At 34.6% G+C, this 17,259-nt stretch overlaps 1 protein-coding gene across 11 annotated transcripts in view; it reads right to left on the bottom strand.

Annotated features, from left to right (window-relative positions):
• The window catches only part of dlg2 (discs, large homolog 2 (Drosophila)), a 420,832-nt gene that overhangs the window by 230,146 nt on the left and 173,427 nt on the right, over positions 1-17,259 (bottom strand). The window lies entirely within an intron of this gene.

Raw genomic sequence — 17,259 nt, 5'->3', positions numbered from 1 at the left:
ATCAAGTCATCATTTACTCAATACGGTGCTGCTGTAACAGTGTTTTTACACACAAATATGATATTAGCAACCATCATTATTACAATCCTTTTTTGAAAAAAATGGTAGGAATATAACAGAATGACCCAATGTAATACTGGCTAAATTACGAGCGTCTAAGATAGGATTTGAATGAGAGACAAACCTTCTTTTTTCTGGTCTGAAAAAAAGAAGAGTACTGTATATACAGTAGGATTCATTCTTTCATTTATTTTTTCTTCAGGTTAGTCTATATTGCAGAGGATGCCACAGTGGAATGAAACGCCAACTATTCTGGTATACAGTTGAAGTAGATTTATTAGCCCCCCTGAATTATTAGCCCCCTTGTTAATTTTTTCCCCCAATTTCTGCTTTACGGAGAGAAGATTTTTACAAAACATTTCTAAACATAGTTTTAATAACTCATTTCTAATAACTGATTTATTTTATCTTTGCCATGATGACAGTAAATAATACTTCACTATATATTTTTCAAGACACTTCTATGCAGCTTAAAGTGACATTTAAATGCGTAACTAGGGTAATTAGGTTAAATAGGCAGGTTAACAAAATTAGGCAAGGTATGGTATAACGATGGTTTGTTCTGTAGACTATTGAAAAGAATATATAGCTTAAAGGGGCGAATAATTTTGACCTTATAATAGTTTTTAAAAAGTGAAAAACTACTTTCATTCTTGCCACAATTAAAAAAACAAGACTTTCTCCAGAAGAAAAAATATTATCAGACATACTATGAAAATTTTCTTGCTCTGTAAACATCATTTGGGAAATGATTGAAAAAGAAAAAAACAAATTTAAAGGGGGGCTAATAATTCTGACTAACTGTATGCTCTATGCAGTGGATGGCCTTCCAGAAGCAACTGGGAAACACCCATACACACTCATTCACACACATACACTTTGGCTAATTTAGTTTATTCAATTCACCTTTGGCTCATGTCTTTGGACTGTGGGGGAAAGCAGAGCTGAAAAAGCCAGGCTGAGTAAATATAGTTCGTATCATTTCGAAACGTAACATTTCGAAGTAAAAATAAATAACTTTTTGTTTGAAAAAAGTACTCAAATAGTTTTTAAAAAGTACTCAAACTTTACCATCTTAATGTGATATAGTTTTTTTATGAATTCATCTTTTCTTATTAATAATAATAATAATCTCCATACAACATATTTACACACTCTTAAAGGGATAGTTCATCAAAAACGTAAACATTCTGTAATCATTTACTCAACAATTATTTGTAACAAACCTGTCTGAACGTTAAACACAAAAGAAGTTAATTTGAAAAATGTTGGAAACCTGTAACCTTTGACTTACAGGTTACCGGATTTCTACAGCAAATAAATAAATATATAAATAAAATGAAACTAATTAAGCTTAGGAACCACATGAGGGAGAGTAAATGTTAAGTAAAAATAATAATGGGATGAACTATCCCTTTAAAAAAATGTTTAAACCTTTATGAGTTTAATTTTTCTGTTTAACACAAACGAAAATATTTAGAAAATATTGGTAGCAGCAAAACATTGAAGTCCATAGTAGGATAGAAAATACTAAATGGCTACCAGTTTCCAACATTCTTCAAAATATCTTCTTTTGTGTGCGTTTAATTCAACCCAGGCTCATTCTGATTACGCACCCCTATATACATATCTGGAGAGTGCCAAATTCGTTCCAGGAGCTACTTTTTTTTTTTTTTTTTTTTTGCAATTTTTGTTTTCGGGAATCCACCAGAGGCCACTGTGTACACTTTTTCAGATCTAAAATTTCTCTTACGAGTGCCGTTCATGCCTATGTTCTTTGTTGTTTTCAAATTTCTCAAAATCACAGATAGACAAGCCCACCCACTTCCCTAAACCCAACAGACTGTTTTCAAAGGAAATCCACAAAAAGAAATGACCTCGCCAGATTTTTGCCACGTTTTCAGATTTTACCACATTCTCACCCTGTTATTTACTTGTTTATTTTAGTTTTTGCCATTTGTTTTTGTTTTACCAACTTTCTGGAACCTTTCTTAACCAGACTCAAACCCCATCATCGTGGTCAACTCCTCTTTGCATCTCAAGTCCGCCAACATACATGGCGAGCTACAGGGCAAAGTGGTAACAGTGAAAAAGCCACCCAGACTGAGGTAAGTGGTCAGCTGGTCACGCAAAAAGAAACAGCAGCTGTCAGCAGCGTCATACCGCCCCAGAGCGTTCGTTTTAAAGTCGAAATGCAGCCATACGTAGCTCTGGCTACATAATTCCAGCTCTCCAGAAACGTGTACAGGGGTACATTTTCACCTAGAACCTGAGTTGGTTTAAATAGGTTTGAAACAAGTGATAAAGGAATATTCTTTTTTTTTCTCCTTTTAACATCTTACAGTTTTCTCCCTTCTCACACCTGCAGGTTTATTTACATAATGGCAACAGAGAGTCAGAGCGGTGTGTTTAATCTCCTGCGCAGGATCTAAATTCTGTTTCCTGTCTGTGCTAACAAAGCAAGTGACCCTGGGCCACTACAGTCGCTATCTGTGAGGGGAAGTAGATGGTTCTCTGGCTCTTCTGCCTGTGAGCAAGATGAATGTGGTTCCCCAAGCTAGCGGGCTAAATCATCTAACACTCCTCGGGTTCCTCTGAGACCAAAAAACACAATCTGTCTGCGCCATCGGTGAGGGAAAACATGAGCTGTATCTCTCACACTTCTCAAATGCTTTGGATCCATGTCAAATTCACATCTGCGCGAGACTGCTTCTGACGCTGAACATAATGCTGGAATTTACCTGTAATTGTATTGTTTAATGCCACAAGGAGCTATTTCAAATTATGTTGGAGGCTTTTTTAAAGCTAGAATTGCCATTTTAGCATTATATATTCACACCATGTGATTTTTGGTGAAACTAAATAGATGGTTAAAACACAAAAACAAAAATGATATTGATTCATACAGCAAAAGTCAATGGGCTCCAGAGCTGCATGATTTTGGAAAAATCTAACATTGCGATAATTTGTTATTCTGTGATATAATTGCAATATAAATAAATTTTACCAGATGACTTAAATATCTATTTGGTAAGCATGAATCATTTAAGATTGGTTATGATGATTCTGTAGGGGAGTGCATCTACACAAAATCAAATAAACAATCTACAAGCGTATATAAACACAATAAAAATATATACAATTGAAATAAAGTGAGTGTTTTATCAATAAATAAATAGAGTGTTTTTAAAGAGTCCTTTTTCTGAGTCTAACGATATTCAGGTACAGTAACTGAATAACAAAAATAAAAGCATATCAATAAAATTAATCATTATTGTAATGTTGCGTTCGGAGGTGTGAGTGTCTCTCTCTCTCTTCTTTCATCTGCATTGGCCCTAATTATGCAGACAACGTGCCCTGGGATTGGCTGGAGTGACCCAGGGCATATTTTAAAAAAGGGAAATCGCGCGTAGGGCGGGAGAGTGAATTTGTTGGTGTTGTGATTTTGCGTTTAGTGTAAATAACAAATTATATATTGCTAAAGGTTATTTTTGATTGTGTTTTTCGGTTTTGATGTGTGTATAAATCTTGACATTTTTGTTTGTTGTTTATCCATCCGTGCAAACCCCCCTTTACTTTGTTTTGATCCGGTTGTTGATATTGTAAATATTATACTCTGTATATACACAGTGAGAAACAGTAGGGGGTTGGACGCCACATTTTTCTTTATTTTCTCTTGTTTTATATATAGGTAGGAAGTGAGGTTTAGTATTGTGTGTTCGTTTCTGTTATTTTCTTTGTAATATGTAGGTAGTTTTATTGAGGGTGTTTAGGTAGTGTGTACTTTTTGTTTATAATTTTTTGTGGGTCCTCTCCGAGGTATAGGCTTCACATTTTGGGTGATAAAAAAGGCAAAAAAAAAAAATGACAAATAAACAAACCCGACTCCAAGGGTCATAAAAGTGAACTTTATTTGTCCAAGTGTTTTTTTTATGTTGCGTCGTTGACCCTAGACAAGGGTTGTAACAATACTTACAAATGGTACAATTTCTTAAGCCTAAATGCTCTTAAAATCATACTAGTCAAAGACCTCAAAATTACATCTAATTGATAAACTATAATACAAACTCAACATTGCATTTCCTGTGATGTGACTACTGTGAATGATCACACTGCGATATCGATGCTGAAACGATATATTGTGCAGCGCTAATAGGCTCCAGTGTATTTTAGTTTCCAATATTCTATGAATAGGTTCAGCGGAAGGTTTATGATGATACTAGAGTGAATAAATAACAGATTTTTATTTTTATATTGTTCAGTATCTCCAAATCTTTGTCCTGAGAGAGAAAAAAATATGCTTATAATATGTCCACTAGTGTTAACGAAACTGAACAATGCGTCAAACTGTGCTTATATTGGTTATTAGATACAAAAGTCTGCAAACAGAAGACCAAATACTCTTAAGCTATGCTTTTTACATTCACTCTATAGCTCTATAATGCAAGTTAACAATTATCTCAATTGCTTCTATTTTTACCTCTCCTAAGGGACTGTAAGAGACAACAATGATATTCAATAATGAAGGATAATTGAGGACCCCGTTCAAGCCAACATGAAATGGCATTTGCAACCCGTAATGTAACATAATTGCAGTTTTTGAAAGAAAAAAACTGTAAAGATGGACTTGGTTTTCTCTGTTAGAACACAAACATTGCTTTACATGTAATGTGTATTAATATAGAGCATTTATTGTATAGGGCCATACGCCCAAAGCACTTCATAATCATGAGGTGGGGGGGGTCTCTCCAAACCACCCCCAGTGCGCAGCATCCACTTGGATGATGCGACGGCAGCCACAGGACAACACAGTATTGTGACAGTACAACTGACAGTATTGTGTCCCCTTCACTATACTGGGGCATTAGGACTCACACAAGCCACAGGTCGAATGCCCCTTGCTGACCTCACTAAGACCACCAACAGCAACCTAGTTTTTTCCCATGTGGTCTCCCATCCAGGTACAGACCAGACTCAGCCCTGCTTGGCTTCAGTGAGTAAGTCTTGGGCTGCAGGGTGATTTGGCTGTGGCTTTATTGAAATAATGTGTACTACTTCATTCTACAATAAAAACAAGAATGTGCACATTGAAAGTAACCATGTTTTTATGTAAACTCTAAATCCAAGTAATATAGATATTTTGTAAATATCAAATTTGCCTCTTTAAATGGCATACACTATTTCTGAGTCTTCTTAAAATTCAGTAAAATGTAATAAATGTATCAAAAGTGACCAGGAATACACACAGTTAGGGAAAGTAGTATTCAACACGTCACCATTTTTCTCAGAAAACATATTTCTAAAGGTGCTGTTGACTTGAAATTTTCACCAGATGTTGATAACCAAAGAAAAACGTATATGAAAAGAAAACAAATCTAATTAGTTTACAAATGAAGTTATGTGTAACAAAATAAAATGACACAGAGAAAAAGTATTAAACACATGAAGAAAGGGAGGCGTAGAAAGACCAAACAGCAGCTGAAATTTCTCAGCACTTATTCAGCAAGCCTCTGACTTTTGTCAATGTAAATTAATATTAGCTGCTTCAGTCCAACATCTACACTAGCAAGATGATGAAGATGAAACCAGGGTGGACATTTCAGCAAGACAATGATCCAAAACACAGCCAAGCAAACTCTCAAATGTTTTCAGAGAAATAAATCAAGCTGTAGAATGGCCCAGCCAATCACCTGACTTGAATCCAATAGAAAACACAAGATGAGGATCAGATTGGATAGACGAGACCCACAGAACCATTAAGATTTGCACATTTACACCTGAGCAATGCACAAACTCACACCTGAGCAATGCATGTGACTTCATTCACCATATGAGAGACGTCTTTAAGCTGCCATCACCAAAAAAGCCTTTTATATAAAGTATTAAATACATTTCAGTAGTTCAGTACATTCCCCTTGTGTCATTCCATTGTTATTAAACATTAAAAAAATCATATTTATTTTGTTTTGTTTTACTTTTATGCTTGTGTTGTTTTTGTTTTTAGAAATATTATTCCCAGGAAAAAAAAACGATGTATTCAATACTTATTTTGAGCATAATTCAGCATATTACAATGATTTCTGAGAGTCTTGTAGTGCCAGAGACCTCAGCTTTGCTATGACATGAATAATTGGCATGTAAAAAAACACACACTAACACACACACACACACACACACACACACACAGTTGAAGTCAGAATTATTCCCCTGTTTGTTTGGGAGGGTTTTTGGAGGGGGGTTCAATTTCTGTTTAACAGAGTTTTTTTTCAACACATTTCTAAACATAATAGTTTTAATAACTCATTTCTAATAACTGATTTATTTTATCTTTGTCATGATGACAGTAAATAATATTTGACTAGATATTTTTCAAGACACTTCTATACAGCTTAAAGTGACATTTAAAGGCTTAACTAGGTTAATTAGGTTAACTAGGCAGGTTAGGGTAATTAGGCAAGTTATTGTATAACAATGGTTTGTTCTGTAGACTATTGAAAAAAACATATTTTAAGGTCAAAATTATTAGCCCCTTTAAGCTGTTTTTTTTTTATTAAAAACTGCTTTTAAACAAATAAGACTTTCTCTAGAAGAAAAAATATTATCATTAGAAATCACTTATTCAACATTATCACTTATTCTGACTTCAACTGTACAAGTGTGTGTTTAGATCCGGTCATAATGAGAATAAAAGACCAAACTTTTCCAAACAATCCTCTTGTTATCAAATTGTACCACATTAATCACAGTGTTTCTTTTTTATTAAATGAAAATGAAACCTTTAAAAGTCACAGAACGAAGCCATGAAGCCAATGAAAAATATTACTTGTCAACAGTGATTAACCGTCATTTAATAATGCTTGTGTACTGCTTACTTACAACACAAATACTCCACATTTTTCAAGAGGCATCATTTTTTAACACTCAGTTGACACACAGATCAATGGTCAGCCCTTAGACTCACAAGACTCTCATTTTTCACACTGATCTGCTAAGTGGGTGTGTGTGAGCACGCATTACAGCAGGAGGAGAGATTTCATTATTCTTCCTTCTGCTTCCCATCACACCCTGCCGTGCATTTTCACAAACTGCAAATGAGCTTCATTTTAACATCACCGAACCTCTCTGCTGACAACACCTCACGTTCAGAGAAACACACCCATCAGCAAAAGCCAAAAAGCATCATCTTGGAAATCCCAGAATTCTTTGAAGCGAACCAGAGCTTAACCTCAGATATCAGTTCATCTATCCACAACAACAGTTAAGATTAATTGAAAAGTACATTATTAAAATGATAAAAGATTCATTGTACCGAATCACAATGTAAACTCTAAGTGAGTGATTTCAGCCATCAAATACGTCTAAATTTTAACATGCGGGTGGTGTGTGATAAACAATAATGCAGGGACGTGATTCGCCCAGGCTGGGGGCGAGTGGAGGCACTACAGAGTTATGAAAACCTTGACTCATAATGTTACTCACTGATGTTCTTTTGACAGCATGGAGCTGTACAAAAACACTGGAGTAAGCCTTAAAGGGATAGTTCACACACAAATATAAATGTGCTGTTAATATACTCTACAACAGGGGTGGGCAAACTCGGTCCTGGAGGGCCGGTGTCCTGCACAGTTTAGCTCCAACTCTAATCAAACACACCTGAACATGCTAATCAGTGTCTCCAGATCATTAGTTATCTATAAGCAGGTGTGTTTGATCAGAGTTGGAGCTAAACTGTGCAGGACACTGGCCCTCCAGGTCCAAGTTTGCCCACCCCTGCTCTACAACTAAGATGACGGTGACATTTTTTTCTTCAGTATAAAATTTTTAATTTCAAAATTTTCTTCCATGGTAAAAAGCAAGTAACGTTAATCATCAAAATACATCTACGTACAGGCAAAAAAATAAATAAATTGGAAAACACTTAAAGGGGTTATTAAGCTATATATTCATGGCATGACATATGTTATGAATGTGAATGAGATTTTATGTAACTGCCATCAAGTGTTGTTTACAACAACTGTCATTAAGTTTCATCCGCTCAGTTATGACATTGTTTTTTATGACAACTTGACATAAATGCATCACAACTTTTTTTTGTCTTTGTCATGACAAGTGATGGGAATAATGGTGCTATTAATCAATGGTGCTACTAAGGGTGTTACTCTTTTCAGTAAAGAGTAATCAAATGAATTACTGTTTCCCCCATTACAACGTCATTACCAATACTAACAAGAAAGTGAACGTTACTATAATTAAGAACACTGAAGTATTTTTCATGCGAGCAGCGTCTCTCTCAGCTACTCTCTTTCTCTAGGGTGTTTGTGTGTGTTCGGGCTGGGGTGGAACACAAAACCAACCAGGGATGATGATTGGTGTGTCTGTGAATGTGGTGTAACTGAGAACGTAATGATTGGCTAAGATGGAGCACATTTCCATCGTTTGCCAATCAGTAGCGCAGGTTCACACATGCTTGTCACACAGGCACAGTCAGTTGCACACATCAACCTCTAGGAGTCAGAACGATGGCAAATCCAGTTCAAAGGTAGAGTTTGCAAACTGGAAATTTAAGCACTACTTTTTCCTCGTTGAGGTGAAAGGTAAGAATGTTTATGTATCGTGCAACTTATGCCCAAAAAAAGAGTCTCTCTGCGTCAATGATAATAATAATAATAATAATAATAATATAATATAATAATAATATAATAATAATAATAATAATAATAATTCCTTACATTTATATAGCACTTTTCTAGACACTCAAAGAGCTTTACACATTGAGGAGAATCTCCTCATCCACCACCAGTGTGCAGCATCCACACCACACACCAGCTGATTAGTGGGGAGGAGACGAGTGATGAAGGCAATTATGATATGGGTGGTTAGGAGGCCAGTGGGCCAGGATGCCAAGGTTAAACCCACACTCTTTTTCGAAAGACATCCTGGAATTTTTAACGACCACAGAGAATCAGGACCTTGGTTTTAACATCTCATTTGAAAGACGGTGCTCACTGAGCAGTATAGTGCCCCCTTCAATGTACTGGGGCGTTAGGACCCACACACACCGCAGGTTGAGTGCCCCTTGCTGGCCTCACTAACACCACTTCAAGTAATTCTAATCGAATTAAGTACTTCATGTAGTTACACGATGTCACACAATTACTGGCTACGCAGGTGATGGCGTGTGCTCTCCTACTAAAGGAGGAGACAAAGCCACGATGTCAAAGACAATAAAACTTTTCTCCACTGCAAACACTTATTACTCAGACAGATTTAAACTAAATAATATCTAGACATATAGTTGAGGACATGCTGCTGTTCTTTCTCACGTTGTCCAACAACATTAAAATTGTGTAGATTAGTGTACAATGTTTTATATTTATTTTATTGTCATTTGACAAATTATATATATATATATATTTTTTTTTTTTTTTAAGTAATGCTATACTGACTTTCCCTGGTATTTAGTTACTTTTATAATTATGTAACTCAGTTAACTAACTACAACTAGAACTAATTACTCTTTTAAAGGAGCATGCTCAACACTGTAAAAAATGCAGGGTTCCACACAATTCATTCATGTTGTCCTAACACTAAATCATGTTAACACTTTTAACAAATTTATGTGGATTGAACATAAAAATAAAGTTGTCCCAAAAAAAATATCAAGAATTGTGTTGCTTTAGCTCATTTTAAATAAGTAGTTTGAACAAGCAAAAAAAAAATAATCATTTTTTAGTGAACACTGGCTATGACAAGTTGACGTCACCAAGACAACAAAACTTGTCATAAATCTGTCATAAACATGATTGTCATTAACCCATTATAAAAGCGTCATGAATTTTATAACAGCGTCATCATTTTTTTTTACCTCAACTACAGTGGTACAAGCTAAATTTGTCATTAAGTATTAATGACACTATTAAAAATTATTTGACAGAGTAAAGACAATTTTAACAACAAATACAGTAAGTTCAACTAAAAACACGGATATTCATGACACAATTATAATGCCTCCTGACAATCAAGTTTATGACAGATTTTTGGTAAGTTGTCTTAGTAATGTCAAGTTGTCATGACAAAGATGAAGACTGGTTTTAAGGTATTGGTTTATGTCAAGTTGTCATAAGAAAAAATGTCATCTTTGCATTTAATATTACATTTGAAGTGAGAATTATTAGCCCCCTGTTTATTTTTTCCCCAATTTCAGTTTAATGAAGAGAAATATTTTTTCAACACATTTCTATACATAATAGTATTAATAACTCATTTCTAATAACTGATTTATTTCATCTTCGCTATGATGACAGTAAATAATATTTCACTAGATACTTCTATACTTTTCAAGATACCTCTATACAGCTTAAAGTGACATTTAAAGGCTTAACTAGGTTAATTAGGTTAACTAGGCAGGTTAGCCTAATTAGGCAAGTTATTGTATACTGATGGTTTGTTCTGTAGACTATCGAAAAAATATAGCTTAAAGGGGCTAATAATTTTGACCTTAAAATGGTTTTTCAAAATTACTGTGGAATTTTCCTTGCTTTGTTAAATATCATTTGGGAAATATTGAAAAAGAAAAAAAAAAACTCAAAGGTGGGCTAATAATTCTGACTTCAACTGTACATAACTTGGCAAATGATGCTTAATAACGGTTGTCAAAAGCATGCATAAAATCTTTTCCACATTCATCACGTGTCATGTTATCATTATAAAGGTTTCATGACAGTCTTATGAATACCCCTTCAAGTAAAGTCATACGAGAAAGTGACACCTGTGGTTCCTGATGATACGTTCAGGTTTTATAAAGTGAAATAATAAGTCTGTCACTAATGTAAAAGCACTCAAAACGGCTTGCCATTGCGGTGAATCAATATTTATTTTCTGTATAGTCGGATCAACTTCAGTGCATCATTGTGAGGCACATGTATTAGGTCTGCATATGTTCTTGACTCTATCTAGGCTAGCCCTGGTGGCTGCTAACTTGGATTACCACACACAAAAAAAAATTGAAAAGGAAAGGTAACAAAGCAAGAATGAATAGGTTATTCAGACACCTTATTACAAATAGATGAGTTTTTTTTATGCTTTAAGATCAAGACGAAAACAAAGCCACACATACAGTACAGTTCCAGGTCAATACATCACTTTCAAATTCAGTTAAATATTTACCCAAAGTAGGACTGCAAAGCAATTCTCTTCTCAAATAAGGAGATTAATCAAGTGGGTTTACGGGCATGGTTCAACTCCATATCCTTGGAATTACCAGAAAGGGTAGCAGATATTGAACCTAATCAAGCTGTGGATTTCTATGAATAAACAGTGTCTAAGGAGGAAATATAACTGAAAATAAATTGAATTTGAGGCAATAAATCTCTCCTGTAGAGAATCAATAAACAGCTCTATTTAGCTAAAAGAGTACACTTTGTGCTTGTTATGTAACTATTGCACTTCATCTTCGGTTCATTTTAACTGGTACGTATTATTATGATACATAATTCCAGTGCTGAGTGGAGTAAAGTGCTCTTGATTCTCTTCAGGTGTGAGCTTATTACAGGATATTGTGAAGAAACTCTGCTCTTTATGCATCACACTCCCTGGAAACAACTACACTTTACAGTAGTGAACAGAAAATGTTTAGCAACTTGCTGGTTTATTTATTTATTTTTTTTGTCAAATAAATTTTATTTGCTCATCTGGTAGACTTGGAATAATCCCAAATTCCAGGATTAATTTTCTGATATGCACACATAAACTTTCAAAAAATACAAACAAAAGAAAAGAACACTAGACATATTGAGAGTAACACCCCAACCCCATCCTGTAAGCATACAATACATTGATAATCAATAAAAACAACTTTTTTTTGTTCCAATACATTGCTTTTATGAGTTAATTTTAATATAAAAAACAAACTACCTTGCACATATACTATCGGTTAATATAAAACCTCAGTCAACAACAACTATTTAGACACAGTTTAAGACGAAACTTGTGGTTTCACTGTAGCAGTGTGCTAGCTAAAGCTGAAAAATAGCAAAACTATTTCAGTACTGTTTTTATATGTTTTCTGTTTATTAGAATTAGAATGATTATTTCTGATTTCTTGGTGCTTATTTTAGTGCTTAGTGGCAACACAGTGACATTTTTCGGATTCTTGACACTTTATTGATGTTTGAGAATTCAGAACTGAATAAATCAATAAATGAATAAATAAATAAATAAATGATTAGAAAATAATAAACTATAGCAAACAATGAATACAGAAATAAATAATAGTGTTTAGTTTAAATAGATTAATAAATAATAGAAAATAATAAATAATAGTAAACAATAAATAAATAAAAAGTTTATAGTTTAAATAGATAAATAATAGAAAATAACAAACAACAGTAAACAAACAAACAATAAATAAATAAATAAATAAATAAATAATAGTTTATAGTTTAAATAGATAAATAAATATAAAATAATAAACAACAGTAAACAATAAATAAATAAGCAATAGTTTTAGTTTAAATAGATAAATAATTAATAATAAATTATTTATTAGGGCAGCGTGGTGGCGCAGTGGATAGCACGGGTAGCCTCACAGCAAGAAGGTCGCTGGTTCGAGCCTCGGCTGGGTCAGTTGGCATTTCTGGGATTTCCTCCGGGTGCTCCGGTTTCCCCCACAGTCCAAAGACATGTGGTATAGGTGAATTGGGTAAGCTAAATTGACCGCATTGTATGTGTGTAAATGAGAGTGTATGGGTGTTTTCCAGTGATGGGTTGCAGCCAGAAGGGCATCTGCTGTGTTAAAAATATGCTGGATAAGTTAGCGGTTCATTCCACGGTGGCGACCGCAGATTAATAAAGAGACTAAGAAAAAGAAATTGAAAAGAAAATGAATGAATAAATAATAGGAAGTAATTTAAATACATAAATAAATAATATAGTTTACAACACATCTGCTTCACTGTCATCTACGATCACACCTCCCCCCACCCCCTCTTTCATCCGCAATCAACACCCCCCCCCCCCCCTTCTCCTCACTTTCATTCACAATAACCCTCCCCTTGTCAGAGGGCCCGTGGTGGCCAGCGGCGCCCCTGGTGCAACAGTGTATCCGACAGATCGCACTGTCTTTCTTGTCTTTTTCATTCCTTTAAGACCTGTTTTAACACATTTTAATCTGTTTTTATTATTTATTTTTTGTTTTTATTTTCTTATACTTGTTTTTCATGTTTCTTTTATTTTTGTTTATGCACTTTGAATTACCATTGTGTATGAAAAATGCTCTATAAATAAACTCGCCTTCACTTTTTAAATGCAGTAATCCAGACCTTAAAGGGATAGTTCATTAAAAATAAATCCTTATTTTCTCACTCTTCCCTTGTTCAAAAATAAACTTTCTTCTGTTTAAGATATTTTTAAAAATGCAGGTTAAGATTGCTGGGACCCATTGACTATTTTATTCCTACTATGGAAGTCAATGGACCCCAGCAACCAGCATTCTTCAAAATATCAAAAGAACGAAACTCATGAACCAACCATTTGAAAGTGAGCTGAAATACCATAGTAGGCCAGCAAATAAAGAAAGTAACAGAGACTGTGCTGATCATGTGTAGGTCACGGCTAGATGACCTGAACTATTGTTTCAAACGATAAACAACATGGAACTAGTCTGGTACAATAAAATCTGGATACCGCTCCAGGCAAATCATACTTATTTACCAAATGACAAGCTTGATACATAAATTACAGTCGGCGGGGAACTTAATTTTCATTTCAGCTGATGTTAAAATATTCTTGCCTTAGCAGAGCTCCTTCATTATCAGGTCTGGCTTTGATTATCCTGCGGCGCATCTGTAATAAATGGGCTACGGTGGTGCGTTTTTTCAGACTGCATGCATTGCAGTGTGGCTATTGATTTTTGCTCACCGGGGAGCTTGACGGACGCTGGGAAATTTCCTCGTAGTACCCGCTCGTGTCTAGGAAATGAATGGGCCGGGGGGGCATTGCATTTTCTAAATAATAGGTCTACTCCAGAGGGGATGTGCGTAAGAAACCAGCAGTCCACCTTTTGTTGATGCTCTGAGCGAGTCACAGTGGCCTACACTTCATCAACAACACAGAGACCACCAGAAGATGCGGACTGAGGGGTCATTCAGTCAGATGCACTTTATTAAAGATGCTTTATGGAGAAAAAAAAAAAAAGAGTGAAATCCTGCAGTTGCCAGGCACAAATGTGCATGCAATTGACTTTCTCCGCATAGGAAGCATGAATGCATAGAAAAAATATTATTAAAAATTTCCTTGCTCTGTTAAACATCATATGGGAAATATTTAAAAAAGAAAAAAATAATAATATTTTTGACTTCAAATGTATGTGTTCCAGAATTCCTTCTCCAGCACTTCCACTTGATCCTGAAAGTACTATACATTATGAGCACTTATTCCCCCGGCAAACACAACAGCAGCCCAACTGTACACACGCACACATTAAGATTCAAAGCATGGATCCAGAAATCAGTTTTTCCCTATCTGAAAGGGTAAAATCATTTCTCACTCTGATATGTCATTCATGGCCGAAATGCTAAAATCAATCACATATCATCTGAAGGTGATGGCCACTGAGATGGCAGCAGGAAATGTGGCTGTACAGCTTCACACGACAGAGCCTTAGATGAGATGATGAAACCAAGAGCCACAAGAATCAGACAGAAGGAAGGAGAAACAAAAGAAAGAACAAAAGATAAACAAGAAAATGAAGGAAAAACCAAACGAAAGAGATCAAAGATAATAAGGTATTGGATAAACAAACTAAAGTAAAAAACAACAAAAATATAAGAAAATAAAAGAAATGAATTAAACCGAATTAACTAAAAGAAAGAAGGCACCAACTGAAGGAATAAAAGAACTAAACAAACAAAAATGAAGAAACAAACAAACAACAAAATACAAACAATATAAACAAATGAAAACAAACAAAAAACAAAAAAGAAGAAAGAAAGAAAGAAAGACAGAAAGAAAGAAAGAAAGAAAGAAAGAAAGAAAGAAAGAAAGAAAGAAAGAAAGAAAGAAAGAAAGAAAGAACAAAATATAAACAATATTCACAAATGAAAAAAAACAAAAAAGAAAAAAACAAAAACATTAAGAAAGAAACAAACAATCAAACAAAAGAAATGGAATGAAGAAACAAAATGAAGAACAAAAATCTAACAAAATGAAGGAAAGAAGGATGGAAGGAAGGAAGGAAAGAAAGAAAGAAAGAAAGAAAGAAAGAAAGAAAGAAAGAAAGAAAGAAAGAAATAAAGAAAGAAAGAAAGAAAGAAAGAAAGAAAGAAAGAAAGAAAGAAAGAAAGAAAGAACAATACAAACAATATAAACAAATGAAAACAAACAAAAACAAAAACAATTAAGAAACAAAAAAAAGAAACAAACAAGAAAATAATGAAGAAAGAAACAACAAAATACAGACAATATAAACAAGTGAAAACAAACAATCAACAAATAAGAAAAAAAGAAAAAACTAACAAACTAAAGAAAAAAAAGTGAAGAAAATAAAGAAGAATATAAACAATATAAACAAATGAAAACAAGCAAACAAACAAGAAAAACACAAAAATATGAAGAAACAAAGAAAGAAACACAAGAAAAAAACAAAAATGAAGAAATAAAGAAACAAACAAAAGAAAATAAACAAACAAAAATGAAGAATAAAGAACAAATAAACAATATAAAAACGAAGAACAAACAAACAAGAAGAAAGAAAGAAAGAAAGAAAAGAAAAAGAAAGAAAGAAAGAAAGAAAGAAAAGAAAGAAAGAAAAAGAAAGAAAGAAAGAAAGAAAGAAAAAGAAAGAAAGAAAGAAAGAAAGAAAGAAAAAGAAAGAAAGAAAGAAAGAAAGAAAGAAAGAAAGAAAGAAAAGAAAGAAAGAAAAGAAAGAAAGAAAGAAAGAAAGAAAGAAAAAGAAAGAAAGAAAGAAGAAAAGTATTATCAAACAAAAATAAAATAAAAAAATGAATAAAAAAAAAAAAACGAATGAAAGAACTAATGAATGAATGAACAGTGAGATATATATTAGTGGGCACTGAGGTAATTCCACACTTGCTGTTGGCAGATGGATCAGTCAGTGTCACTCGACGGGTTGTAAAGACAAGATTAAAATGTATAAGTATTACACAACACACACCCAACACACATACACTCACAGTACACACACACACACTCAGATGAATATTTGTCTCTCAGCTGTCAGAATCACACAGCCATACGATGCCATTGATCCCAGTTAAATTAGTGAGCCACATCATGACCTTGACTCTGTGGACATGACTGTGTCCCCACACATGTACGGTTACGTCATGTCAAGGATGAATCATGGCCATGGAACTATTACACTGACATATCTCCATCTCAAATGATCAATAAACAAAACTCTTACTGAAATAGACCTTATTCACTTACTTAAACATTTGTGATCTGTACAGTTTAGTGTACATAATTCTTACAAGCATTTTATAACATATATTTTTAATTGACTAGTTACACATAAAATAAATTGTCAATCGAATCAGAAAACAGGATAACTATTTTTTACATATTGCCCCGCCCTACAAGTATATTATTTAGTGGTTATGCATTTAAACGGCCCTTGAATCAATGAAGAAACAATAAATGAACATTTATGAGCTACTTGAATATAGTAGGTAATTTTATAAAGCATATTTATTGTGTAGGGCCATACACCCAAAGCGCTTCACAATCATGAGGGGGGTCTCGTCACACCACCACCAGTGTGCAGCATCCACTTGGATGATGCGACGACAGCCACAGCACAATGGCGCTAGTGCACTCATCACAAGCCATAGGTGGAGTAGAGAGACAGCGATAGAGCCAATTCGGTGGATGGGGATGATTGGAAGGCCATGATGGGTAAGAGCCAATGGAGGGAATTTGGCCAGGACACCTGGGTTACACCCTTACGGCCCATTCACATGGGGCGTCAGCGTCAATGATTCCCATTCAACTCTCAACTTTTCAAGCGCCAACGGAAGCGTCAACCAATCAGATTGCTGTATGCAAATTCAGCTCAGAAAGTAGCCGATTGCTGACTAATTTCATTGCCTGACGCTGCTATGACGATCGCGTCAGCCCCAACTTCAGACATGCCCTCTGTCAAGCGTTGCCGCGGAATCCCTGTATGAATCGGACGTTACT

Source organism: Danio aesculapii, chromosome 10 (assembly GCF_903798145.1).
Source record: "Danio aesculapii chromosome 10, fDanAes4.1, whole genome shotgun sequence".
Taxonomy (NCBI): domain Eukaryota; kingdom Metazoa; phylum Chordata; class Actinopteri; order Cypriniformes; family Danionidae; genus Danio; species Danio aesculapii.
The sequence above is the reverse complement of the archived record's forward strand: the minus strand, read 5'-3'. Positions and strand labels throughout refer to the sequence as shown.